This window comes from Puma concolor, chromosome B1, assembly GCF_028749965.1.
Source record: "Puma concolor isolate L17-30 chromosome B1, mPumCon1.1.hap2, whole genome shotgun sequence".
Classification (NCBI taxonomy): Eukaryota; Metazoa; Chordata; class Mammalia; order Carnivora; family Felidae; genus Puma; species Puma concolor.
Window position 1 is genome coordinate 193,431,608 of NC_141670.1, and position 12,772 is coordinate 193,444,379.

At 38.5% G+C, this 12,772-nt stretch overlaps 1 pseudogene; it reads left to right on the forward strand.

Moving 5' to 3' along the window:
- Window positions 1-12,772, forward strand: part of LOC112858654 (large ribosomal subunit protein uL4-like) — a 115,654-nt pseudogene that overhangs the window by 6,087 nt on the left and 96,795 nt on the right.

The window sequence follows — 12,772 nt, forward strand, 5'->3', positions numbered from 1 at the left end:
AATAGATGGAACCATACCTCAGTATCATAAAGGCGATAAATAAAAGACCCACAGCTAATATCATCCTCAATAAGGAAACACTGAGAACCTTTCTCCCTAAGATCAGGAATATGACAATGGTGTCCACTCTCACCATTACTATTTAACATATTAATGGAAGTCGTAGAGTCAGCAATCAGACAATAAAAAGAAATAAAAAGCATCCAAATTGGCAAGAAGTAAATCAAACTTTCACTCTTTGTAGATAACATGATAATCTATGTGGAAAACCCAAAAGACTACACCAAAAAATTGCTAGAACTAACATACGAATTTATCAAAGTTCAGGATATGAAATCAATGTAGGAAGCCTGTTGCATTTCAATACACCAATAACGAAACAGCAGAAAAGAAATCAGGGAATTGATCCCATTTACAATTGCACCAAAAACCATAAGATACCTAGGAATAAACGTAACAAAAGAGGTAAAAGATCCGTGCTCTGAAAACTGCAGAACACTTATGAAAGAAATTAAAGAAGACACAAAGAAATGGAAAAATATTCCATGCTCATGGATTAGAAGAGCAAATATTGTTAAAATGTCTATACTACCCAAAGCAATCTACACATTCAATGCAATCTCTATCAAAATAACACCAGCATTCTTCACGGAGCCAGAACAAACAATCCCAAAATTTGTATGAAATTAGAAAAGACCTTAAAAGTGATTTTGAAAAAGATAAACAAAGAGGGAGGCACCACAATTCCAGACTTTAAACTGTATGGCAAAGCTTTAATCACAGGACAGTATGGTACTGACACAAAAATAGACACTTAGATCAATGGAACAAAATAGAGACCCCAGAAATGGACCCACAACTATATGGTCAATTAATATTCGACAAAGCAGGAAAGAATATCCAATGGAAAAAAGACAGTATCTTCAACAAATGGTGCTGGGGAAACTGGACGGTGGCATGCAAAACAATGAAACTGGACAACTTTCTTACCTATACACAACAATAAATTCAAAATAGATGAAAGACCTAAATGTGAGACAGGAAACCATTAAAATCCCCAAGGGAGAACACAGGCAGCAACCTCTCTGACCTTGGCTGCAGCATCTTCTTATCAGACATGTCGCTGGAGGCAAGGGAAACAAAAGCAAAAATGAACGATTGGGACTTCATCAAGACAAAAACCTTCTGCACAGTGAAGGAAACAATCAACAAAACTAGAAGGCAGCCTACAGAATGGAATAAAATATTTGCAAATGATATACCAGATAAAGGGCTACTACCCAAAATCTATAAATAACTTCTCAAACTCAACACCCAAAAAATAAATAATCCAGTTAAGAAATGGGCACAAGACATGAACAGACATTTCTCCAAAGACGACATACAAAAGGCTAACAGACACATGAAAAAAATTCTCAATGGCACTCATGATCAGGGAAACACAAATCAAAATCACAGTAAGGGGTCACCTGAGTAGCTCAATCACTTGAATGTCCAACTATTGATTTTGGCTCAGGGCATGATCCCATGGCCACGGGATTCTCTCTCCCCTCTACCCTGCCTTTCCCCTCTGCTTGCTCACTTGCTCTTGATCTCTCTCTCTCTAAAAAATAAAACAAACAAACAAACAAAACAAAACAAAACCACAATGAGATACCATGTCATACCTGTCAGAAGGGCTAAAATTAACAACTCAGGAAATAAGAGATGTTACCAAGGATGCAGAGAAAAAGGAACCCTCTCATACTGTTGGTAGGAATGCAAACTGGTGCAGCCATTCTGGAAAACAATATGGAGGCTCTATAAAAGTTAAAAATAGAACTACCATATGATATAGGAATTGCACTACTAAGTATTAATCAAAAGGATACAAAAATACTGATTTGAATGGACACACGCACCCCAATGTTAATAGCAGCACTATCAACAATAGCCAAGTTATGGAAAGAACCCAAATGTTCTTTGACTGGTTAATGGATAAAGAAGATATGGCATGCACACACACACACACACACACACACACACACACACACACACACACAGAATGGAATATTACTTGGTGATCAAAAAGAATGAAATCTTGTCATTTGCAACAATGTGGATGGAACTAAAGTGTATTATGCTAAGTGAAATAACTCAATCGGAGAAAGACAAATATCATGTGATTTCACTCATATGTGGAATTTAAGAAACAAAACAGATGAATATAGGGGAAGGGAAGGAAAAATAAAAACAGAGAGGGAGACAAATGATAAGAAACTCTTAACTAGAGAAAACTAAGGATGGCTGTAGGGAGGTGGGTAAGGAATGGGCTAAATTGGTGATAGGCATTAAAAAGGGCACTTGTGGGATAAGCACTGGGTGTTATATGTGATTAATCACTAAATTCTACTCTTAAAACCAATACTACACTGTAGGTTATAACTTGAATAAATTTTTGGAAAAAATTTTTAAAAAAAAGGAAAAAGAAACCTTTGGCAGGAAAAAAGCCTGCAGCTACCAAGAAACCAGAAGCATAGAGGAAGCCTGCAGAAAAGAAACCCACCATGGGAGAGGGGCCAAGATGGCAGAACAGCATGGAGGTTTGTTTTGTATCTCTCATCCATGAAATACAGCCAGATCAACACTAAACCATCCTGCACACCTAGAAAACTGTTTGAGAATTAACACAATAATCTGCACAAACTGACCACAGAACTCAGCAGGTACATGGCATGGAGAGGTAAACTGGGGGAGAGAGAAGCTGTGGAGGGAGGGCAGGGAGCTGCTTTTGCTTGTGGAGAGAGAACAGAGATGAGGGGAGAGTGTGGGAAAAGCACCCAAAAGCAGCTGGAGAGAAAGTGGAAAAAGTGGAAACAGCCACAAGGACTGAACAAAACAGGGAGAAAGGAGAAAGGAGAGGGTTTAAATTCCATTAAGACTCTATAAACAGGGGAGTGCAGAGTCTAAAACTCCACAGCTTGACCTGGTGGAGCTCTGGTGGGAAGAGTGAATCCCCAGGAGCAGAGAGTGAAGTCCTTGGGGTCCTTGGGCCACACAGGCAGAGGTGGTTCCCCTGCAGGAAGGACATTTGGTAGAGGCTGTGCGGCCATCCCACAGGCAAAGGTCACAGCAGACCCCAGAGAACAACCACATTTGCTGGTTCTGGAACAAAGACATTAAGGGTGAAGCCTGGCACCAGATGTATGTTGTGGTTTTCCATAATCCCTGAAAGGCTGCTGCTACATGATCGCATCACCTTTTTCTGGGGCAAGCTGGCACCCAGCCACAGTCTCTGGGAATTAGCAGCAGCACAGTCCTGCAAATCTTCCTGGGTGAGGCTGGCACCTAGCCATTGCTTGGTGAGACCCTCCCCCGAAGGTCTGAGTGGGTCAAAGTCGCAGTTACTCAGAAGTGAGGGGTTGGGAAACACATCCGCATCCAAGATAAAATTCAGGAGGGAGGTGCTACCTGGCAATCTGATGGCTTGGTCATGGACAGGGTACAAGTAGGGAGTGGATGGAAGCCAGAGACAAAGGACGGGTGCATGATTGCTGATCGGGGAGAACAGAGTTCCCATACTAGAGACTGGGTAGCTGGGTGGTGCCATTTTCACCCCTCCCACACATGCGTATACGCACTTACAAGTACCACAACAATCCACCCCAGTAAATTAAGCAGCGTCATCTAGTGGATAATGGAGCCATTACACTAAGCCCCACCCAACTGGAACAACCTCGCTCTTCAGGAACACCACAAGTCTCTCTGCCTGCTTAGTTTACAGACTATAAAGTGCTTCATACTTTGACTGCTAGGGGAAAACAAGGTAATTTCAGTTGTATCTCAGTCTGTTCACTGGTCCATTTATTCAATTTTTTTCTTTTTTGTTTCTTTTCTTTTTCTTGAATACAGAAAGAGAAAAAATTATTTTTATTTTCAATTATTATTAAAAATATTTTTCTTTAATTTTTTCTAATATATTTTTTACTTCTTTGTAAATTTTTCAAATTATATTTTGCTTCCATCATTTAATTTTATTCTATTTCATTGCATACATTTTTCAAATTTTCAAATGTTTTCCTTTTTTTTCCTTTTCTTCTTTTTTTTCTTTTTCTTTTTTTTTTTTTTTTTTTGTCTTTTCTTATCTTTCTATTTTTTCTCTAATCTAGTAAGCCCATTTCAACAAACAGACCAAAACACACCCAGGATCTAGCATCATTTGATTTTTGTGTGTGTGTTGTTTTAAAATTTTTAATTTTAATTTTTTTTACCTTATTAATTTCTTTCTTCCTTCAAAATGATGAAAGGAAGGAATTCACCCCAAAAGAAAGAGCAGGAAGAAATGACAGCCAGGGACTTAATCAACACAGATACAAGCAAGATGTCTGAACCAGAATTTAGAATCACAATAATAAGAATACTAACTAGTCTTGAAAACAGATTAGAATCCCTTTCTGTGGAGATAAAAGAAGTAAAAGTTAGTCAGGATGAAATTTAAAAAATGCTATAACAGACCTGCAATCTTGAATGTTGCCATGGCAGGAAGGATGGATGAGGCAGAGCAGCAAAGCAGCGCTATAGAGGACAAACTTATGGAGAATAATGAAGCAGAAAAAAAGGGGGACTAAGACAAAAGAGCCCAATTTAAGAATTGGAGAACTAAGTGACTCATTAAAAAGGAACAATACCAGAATCATAGGGATCCCAGAAGATGAAGAGAGAGAAAAAGGGGTAGAAGGTTTATGAGAACAAATCATAGCAGAAAACTTTCCTAACCTGGGGAAAGACATAGACATCAAAACCCAGGAAGCACAGAGGACTCCTATTATATTCAACAAAAACCAACCATCAGCAAGGCCTATCATAGTCAAATTCACAAAATACTCAGGCAAGAAAAGAATCATGAAAGCAGAAAGGGAAGATAACGTCCTTAACATACAAGGGAAGACAGATCAGGTTTGCAGCAGACCTATCCACAGAAATTTGGCAAGCCAAAATGGAGTGGCAGGATATATTCAATTTGCTGAATCAGAAAAATATGTACCTAAGAATTCCTTATCTAGCAAAGCTGGAGAGAGAAAAAGTTTCCCAGTCAAACAAAAATTAAAGGAATTCATGACTACTAAACCAGCCCTGCAAGAAATTGTAAGGGGGCTCTCTGGGGGAAGAAAAGGCAAAGAATGAGAGAGAGAGAGAGAGAGAGAGAGAGAGAGAGGCAGACCAAAAGCAACAAAGACTAGAAAAGACCAGAGAACACCACCAGAAACTCCAACTCTACAGGCAGCATAATGACAATAAATTTGTATCTTTCAGTACTCATTCTAAACGTCAATGAACTAAGGGCTCCAATCAAAAGACATAGGATAACAGAATGGATAAGAAAATAAGATCCATCTATATGCTGTTTACAAGAGATCCACTTTAGACCTAAACGACACCTTCAGACTGAAAGTAAAGGGATGGGGAACCATCTATCATGTCAATGGTCGACAAAAGAAAGCTGGAGTAGCCATACTTAAATCAGACAATCTAGACTTTAAAATAAAGGCTGTAATAAGAGATGAAGAAGGGTATTATATCATAATTAAGGGGCTATCCACCAAGACCTAACAATTGTAAACATTTATGCACCAAATGTGAAAGAACCCAAATGTATGAATCAGTTCATCACAAACATAAAGAAACTCATTGATAATAATACCATAATAGTAAGGGACTTCAACACCCCACTTAGAGCAATAGACAGATTATCTAAACAGAAAATCAACAAGGAAACAATGGGTTTGAATGACACACTGGACCAGATAGACTTAACAGATATATTCAGAACATTTCATCCGAAAGCAGTACTTCTCCAATACACATGGAACGTTCTTCAGTATAGACGATATACTGGGACATAAACTAGCCCTAAGTAAGTACAAAAAGATTGAGATCATACTGTGCATAATTTCAGACCACAACGCTATGAAACTCGAAATCAACCACAAGAAAAAATTTGGAAAGGTAACAAATACTTGGAGACTGAAGAACATCCTACTAAAGAATGAATGGGCTAACCAAGAAGTTAAAGAGGAAATTAAAAAGTATATGGAAGTCAATGAAAATGATAATACCATAGCCCAAAACCTCTGGGGCACAGCAAAGGCAGTCATAAGAGGAAAGTATATAGCAATCCAGGCCTTCCTAAAGAAGGAAGAAAGATCTCAGATACACAACCTAACCTTATGCCTTATGGAGCTGGAAAAAGAACAGCAAATAAAACCCAAAACCAGCAGAAGACAGGAAATAACAAAGATTAGAGCAGAAATTAATGCTATTGAAACCAAAAAAAAAAAAAAAAAAAAAAAGTAGAATAGATCAATGAAACCAGAAGCTGGTTCTTTGAAAGAATTAACAAAATTGATAAACCACTAGCCAGTTTGATAAAAAAGAAAAAGGAAAGGACCCAAATAAATAAAATCAAGAATGAAAGAGGAGAGATCACAACCAACACAGCAGAAATGAAAATAATAATAAGAGAATATTATGAGCAATTATATGCCAATAAAACGGGCAATCTGGAAGAAATGGACAAATTCCTAGAAACATATACACTACCAAAACTGAAACAGGAAGAAAGAGAAAATTTGAACAGACCCATAACCAGGAAGGAAATCAAATTAGCAATCAAAAATCTGCCAAAAAACAAGAGTCCAGGGCCAGATGGCTTTCCAGGGGAATTCTACCAAATGTTTAAGGAAGAGTAAGCACCTATTCTCTTGAAGGTGTTCCAAAAAATAGAAATGGAAGGAAAACTTCCAAACTCTTTCTATGAAGCCAGCATTACCTTGATTCCAAAAACAGACAGAGACCCCACAAAAAAGGAGAACTATAGACCAATTTCCCTGATGAACATGGATGCAAAAATCCTTAACAAGGTATTAGCCAACCAGCTCCAACAATACATTAAAAAAGTTATTCGCCATGACCAAGTGGGATTTACACTTGGAATGCAGGGCTGGTTCAATATCTGTGATTCATCACATCAATAAAAGAAAGGACAAGAACCATATGATCCTCTTAATAGATGCAGAGAAAGCATTTAACAAAATACAACATCCTTTCTTGATAAAAACCCTCAAGAAAGTAGGGGTAGAAGGAGCATACCTCAAGATCACGAAAGCCATGTATGAAAAGCCCAATGCTAATAGCATCCTCAATGGGGAAATACTGAGAGGTTTCCCTCTAAGGTCAGGAACAAGACAAGGATGTCCACTCTTGCCACTGTTATTCAACATAGTACTGGAAGTCAGTCTCAGCAATCAGACAAAACAAAGAAATAAATGTCATCCAAATCATCCAGGAAGAGGTCAAACTTTCACTGTTCACAGATGACATGATACTCTATATGGAACACCAAAAAACTGCTAGAACTGATCCATTAATTCAGCAAAGTCACAGGATATAAAGTCAATGCACAGAATATGGTTGCATTCCTATACACCAATAATGAAGCAACAGAAAGAGAAATCAAGGAATCAGTCCCATTTACAATTGTCCCCAAAACCATAAAATAGCTAGGAATAAATCTAACCAAAGAGGAAAAAAATCTATACACTGAAAACTATAGAAATCTCATGAAAGAAATTGACGAAGACACACACACACAAAAAATGGAAAAATATTCCATGCTCCTGGATAGGAAGAAGAAATATTGTTAAAATGTCAATACTACCCAAAGCAATCTACATATTCAATACAATATCTATCAAAATAACACCAGCATTCTTCACAGAGCTAGAACAAATAATCCTAAAATTTGTATGGAACCAGTAAAGACCTCGAATATCCACAGCAGTATTGAGAAAAACAAAAACAAAAACAAAACAAAGCTGGAGATATCACAATCCCAGACTTCAAGCTGTACTACAAAGCTATAATCATCAAGACAGTGTGGTACTGGCACAAAAACAGACACTCAGATCAATGGAATAGAATAGAGAACCCAGAAATGGACCCACAAATATATGGTCAACTAATCTTTGACAAAGCAGGAAAGAATATCCAATGGAATAAAGACTATCTCTTCAGCAAGTGGTTCTGGGAAAACCAGACAGCGACATGCAGAAGAATGAACCCAGACCACTTTCTTACACCATACACAAAAAGTCAAAACGGATGAAAGACCTAAATGTAAGACAGGAAACCATCAAAATCCTCAAGGAGAAAGCAGGCAAAAACCTCTTTGACCTCTGCCACAGCAACTTCTTATTCAACACGTCTCCAGAGGCAAGGGAAACAAAAGCAAAAACGAACTACTGGGACCTCATCAGTATAAAAAGCTTCTGCACAGTGAAGGAACTACTGGGACCTCATCAGTATAAAAAGCTTCTGCGCAGCGAAGGAAACAATCAGCAAAACTAAAAGGCAACCAACAGAATGCGAAAAGATATTCACAAATGACATATCCAATAAAGGGTTAATATCCAAAATCTATAAAGAACTTATCAAGCTCAACACCCAAAAAACAAATAATCCAGTGAAGAAATGGGCAAAAGACATGAATAGACACTTCTTCAACCGACACACGAAAAAATGCTCAACATCACTCATCATCAGGGAAATACAAATCAAAACCACAATGAGATACCACCTCACACCTGTCAGAATGGCTAACATTAACAACTCAGGCAACAACAGGTGATGGCAAGGATGCAGAGAAAGAGGATCTCTTTTGCCTTGTTGCTGGGAATGCAAACTGGTGCAGCCACTCTGGAAAACAATATGGAGGTTCCTCAAAAAATTAAAAATAGAACTACCCTAAGACCCAGCAATTGCACTACTAGGTATTTATCCAAGGGACACAGGTATGCTGTTTCAAAGGGGCATATGCACCCCCATGTTTATAGCACCACTATCGACAACAGCCAAAGTATGGAAAGAGCCCAAATGTCCATCGATGGATGATTGGATAAGGAAGATGTAGTGTGTATGTGTATACACACACACACACACACACACACACACACAATGGAGTATTACTCGGCAATCAAAAAGTATGAAATCTTGCCATTTGCAACTATGTGGATAGAACTAGAGGGTATTATGCTAAGCAAAATTAGAGAAAGACAAATTACCATATGACTTCACTCATATGAGGACTTTAAGATACAAAACAGATGAAGATAAGGGAAGGGAAACACAAATAATATAAAAACAGGGAGGGGGAAAAACATAAGAAACTCTTAAATACGGAGAACAAACAGAGGGTTGCTGGTGGGTTTCTGGGGGGGGGGTGCTAAATGGGTAAGGAGTATTAATGAATCTACTCCTGAAATCACTGTTGCACTATATGCTAACTAACTTGGATGTAAATTTAAAAAAAAAAAAGCTTCCAATATCAGTCAAGAAAAATGCTCTAACTTTACATGTCTCAATCAGTGATACTTTATTATCTATTATTTCATTTGTAGGTGGAGACATTAAGGCTCAGATGAGTTGTGACATGGTCAAAGTTGCCTGGAAAAGAAACAGATTTAGCCATGAAAAAGAAAAGAAAAGAATAGAAGCCCACCACGGAACTAAAGAAGCCTGCTGCATAAAAACTTAAATTTGTGTATTCCATAAAAGTCCAATCATTTTGGACTTCTAATTTTGAATAAACACCTGATCGAAGGTAATGGGGGGGAAAAGACAATGCCTGACTGAAATAGTGCCCCCTTCAAAGTATTTTGCTCATAATAAAATCAGAGGTACAATAAGACCCACCAATTACACAAAATAAAACAGGAGCCAGGAAATTAAAGAGATGAGAGGAGAAAGATAGGGGGGAGGAGCAGACTTCTGAAGCTTTCTCAGGGGCCAAAAATCCTAGCCATTAAGATATAGAAAAGAAAAATGTAGAAAAGAGATCAGAACCCACAGATATTTACAATGGCCTGAAGAGCATTCACCTGAAGTGTGGGTGCAATGGAAAAACTACAGACCTTGAAATGAGAACTTGGGTTCTCAATTGCTATGTAAATGTTCTGAGCCCTTTATTCTCAGTAGTCCAAATAAGAAAATAATGCTCTCTTTTTCAGAGAGTAGATATGAGGATTATACAATACTATAGTATTGTATATAATAGTACAATAGAAGAGTAGCACTTGGCAGATAATCAGTAAATGATGGATACCAGTATTGGTAATATACTAAGTTAAGTGTTAGCTTAAGTTTCTGGTCTCCATACTCTATCTTTTTCTCAAGACCTGGTTGCTTTCTGTCCTAGTACACATCACTGGTTCCCAGATCCTTTGATTTGCTCCTTATCTGGTGAACCAATACCCCAATCTGCCCCTTATCATCCTGCCTCTGACAACAATAGAAAGGATGACAACATAAATATAACTGCAAAATGAATTAACAGTTAAAATTTATGGAGATACTTACTGGGCATGATACTAATAAGCCTTTTATTTATATTCTATCCTTTTATCCATGTATTGGCCCCACTGTTTTCTCATCATCTCCATTTTACAGATGGGAACACTAAGAAACAGAGACACCAATTACATTACCTTTTCCAAGACGATTTCCATTAAGCGGGGTGAAAGGATTTAAATTCAGGGCTTTATGATGCCAAATATCACCCTTTCCACAGCTATACCACTGCACCTCCCAGACTCTAAGAACTCGTCCGTGCCTTGACAGATTCATGACTAGATAACCCATGCTTCTGGGTCAACAATTTCTGTGTTCAGGTGTGACAGATGGGTAGGGGCGAGTGCTCTTGACTCCTAAACAGAGAGTCCAGTGACAATTTCCTCCCTGCGAACAGGAACTGGCAGGAAGACCCTATACTCTTTCTCAGAAAGGACAGTCTAGAACAATTTCCAACCTTCCATTGGACTCTTCAACCCCCATGGAGCCAGGCTTGCACAGGGGACACTGCAGAAATTATCTATTTTCCATGGACATCTATTTCCTGCTCTCGGGCACTTCTACCCTCTCTTCAATTACTCAGATGGCAGTGTAGCAACTCAATCAGTGTGTTCCAGGAGGTCACACTCTGGGAAGAATCTTACAATGAATTACAATATCATTTTAGATCCCTAATCGCCCAATCAATAATTTAGGGAACAAAGGAAACATTTTCTGGGAAAGCATTAGCTTGAAACTGAAGAGCAGCTTCTCATCCCTTGGAAATGACACAATTTTAACAAGGGTGGAGTAGAGAGAGCCTGACCACTGCCTTTCATACACTCTTACTTGGTCTCCTTTCCTTCTTGCTCTTTCTCTCACTCCTTTTTCTCTCCTTACTCCTCTCCTCTCTCCTGTCTCCTCTCTCATGTCCTCTCTTGTTCTGTCTCCCCTGGCTACTGCTATTGCTGTTCCACATTTTTTCCTCATTCTGAATACTGTCCTTCCTGGTGCAGGAACTAATTAGTACTGTAACAAATCTGCAGCTATGAAGTATTCATTTTTCTTGGAAACAGATCAAAACCATTATCCACAATGTTGTTTAAATTCATTGTGAAGTATTAGTCACACTTAAAATTAAAGATTCACCTTAAAGAAATGGCTATAATTCAAATGAAAATTTTATTTTTTCCAGTGTGCTTAGCTGACTAAAAATATTTCATTAAAAAATGTCAAAATAGGGGCGCCTGGGTGGCGCAGTCGGTTGAGCGTCCGACTTCAGCCAGGTCACGATCTCGCGGTCCGTGAGTTCGAGCCCCGCGTCGGGCTCTGGGCTGATGGCTCAGAGCCTGGAGCCTGTTTCCAATTCTGTGTCTCCCTCTCTCTCTGCCCCTCCCCCGTTCATGCTCTGTCTCTCTCTGTCCCCAAAATAAATAAAGGTTGAAAAAAAAATTTAATAAAAAAAAAATGTCAAAATAGGGGCGCCTGAGTGGCTCAGTTGATTAAGCGTCCAGCTTCAGCTCAGGTCATGATCTCACGGTCCATGAGTCTGAGCCTTGCATCGGGCTCTGTGCCGACAGCTCAGAGCCTGGAGCCTGCTTCGGATTCTGTGTCTCCCTCTCTCTCTGCCCCTCCCCTGCTCACACTCTGTCTCTCTGTCTCTCTCTCAAAAATAAACATTAAAAATAATAATAAAAAAAATTTTAAATGTCAAAATAGATAAGATTCTAAGAGTTCAAAAGCTATTTTTGAGAACTCACATGGTGGTAAATAATATATCCAACTTGTTGAAACCTTTGAATGATTTCCAAGAAACTACTTCAAATGCATTTTTCTCTCTCTTTCTCTAGTTGCTACTGATAGCAGGAGCACTAAAAAAAAATCCATTTGGTTTGCGAACAAGCAATATTTCAAAGAAAAGTAAACTGACAAAGACTTTTGCCCCAGAAATCCTCAATCTGGGCTGAATTTGAGTACAAAGTCACAGCCTAAGAACCCAAGTGCCCCACACTTCTCCAGCCACCTCAATGATGATTCACCAAAGCAATGCAAAATTGTAACAGAAAGTAAGCTTGTAAAAGACAGCCAGCATTGGCATGATCCCTGAAGAAAAGAGAGAACAGAGAACTAGCAATTACTAAAGGATAGATAATTGCCTTCTTTTTTCCTGAAGAAAAATAAGAAATTTGGATAGATCAGTGATATCAGCTGTAAAAGTATCCCCACATCCCAGCTGTCAACCTGGCAGACACCTATAAATCCCTCTAAAGCCTGCGGATCAGGAGATTAGACTTGTCACATAAGAAAATCCCTATTTGGAATCCTAGGTCTAGGTGATCTTCAAAATCTTTTTCAGATGTAAAAAAGTCATTAAAACTAGATTATTTTCTCAGGTTTCCATGGCAAAGGT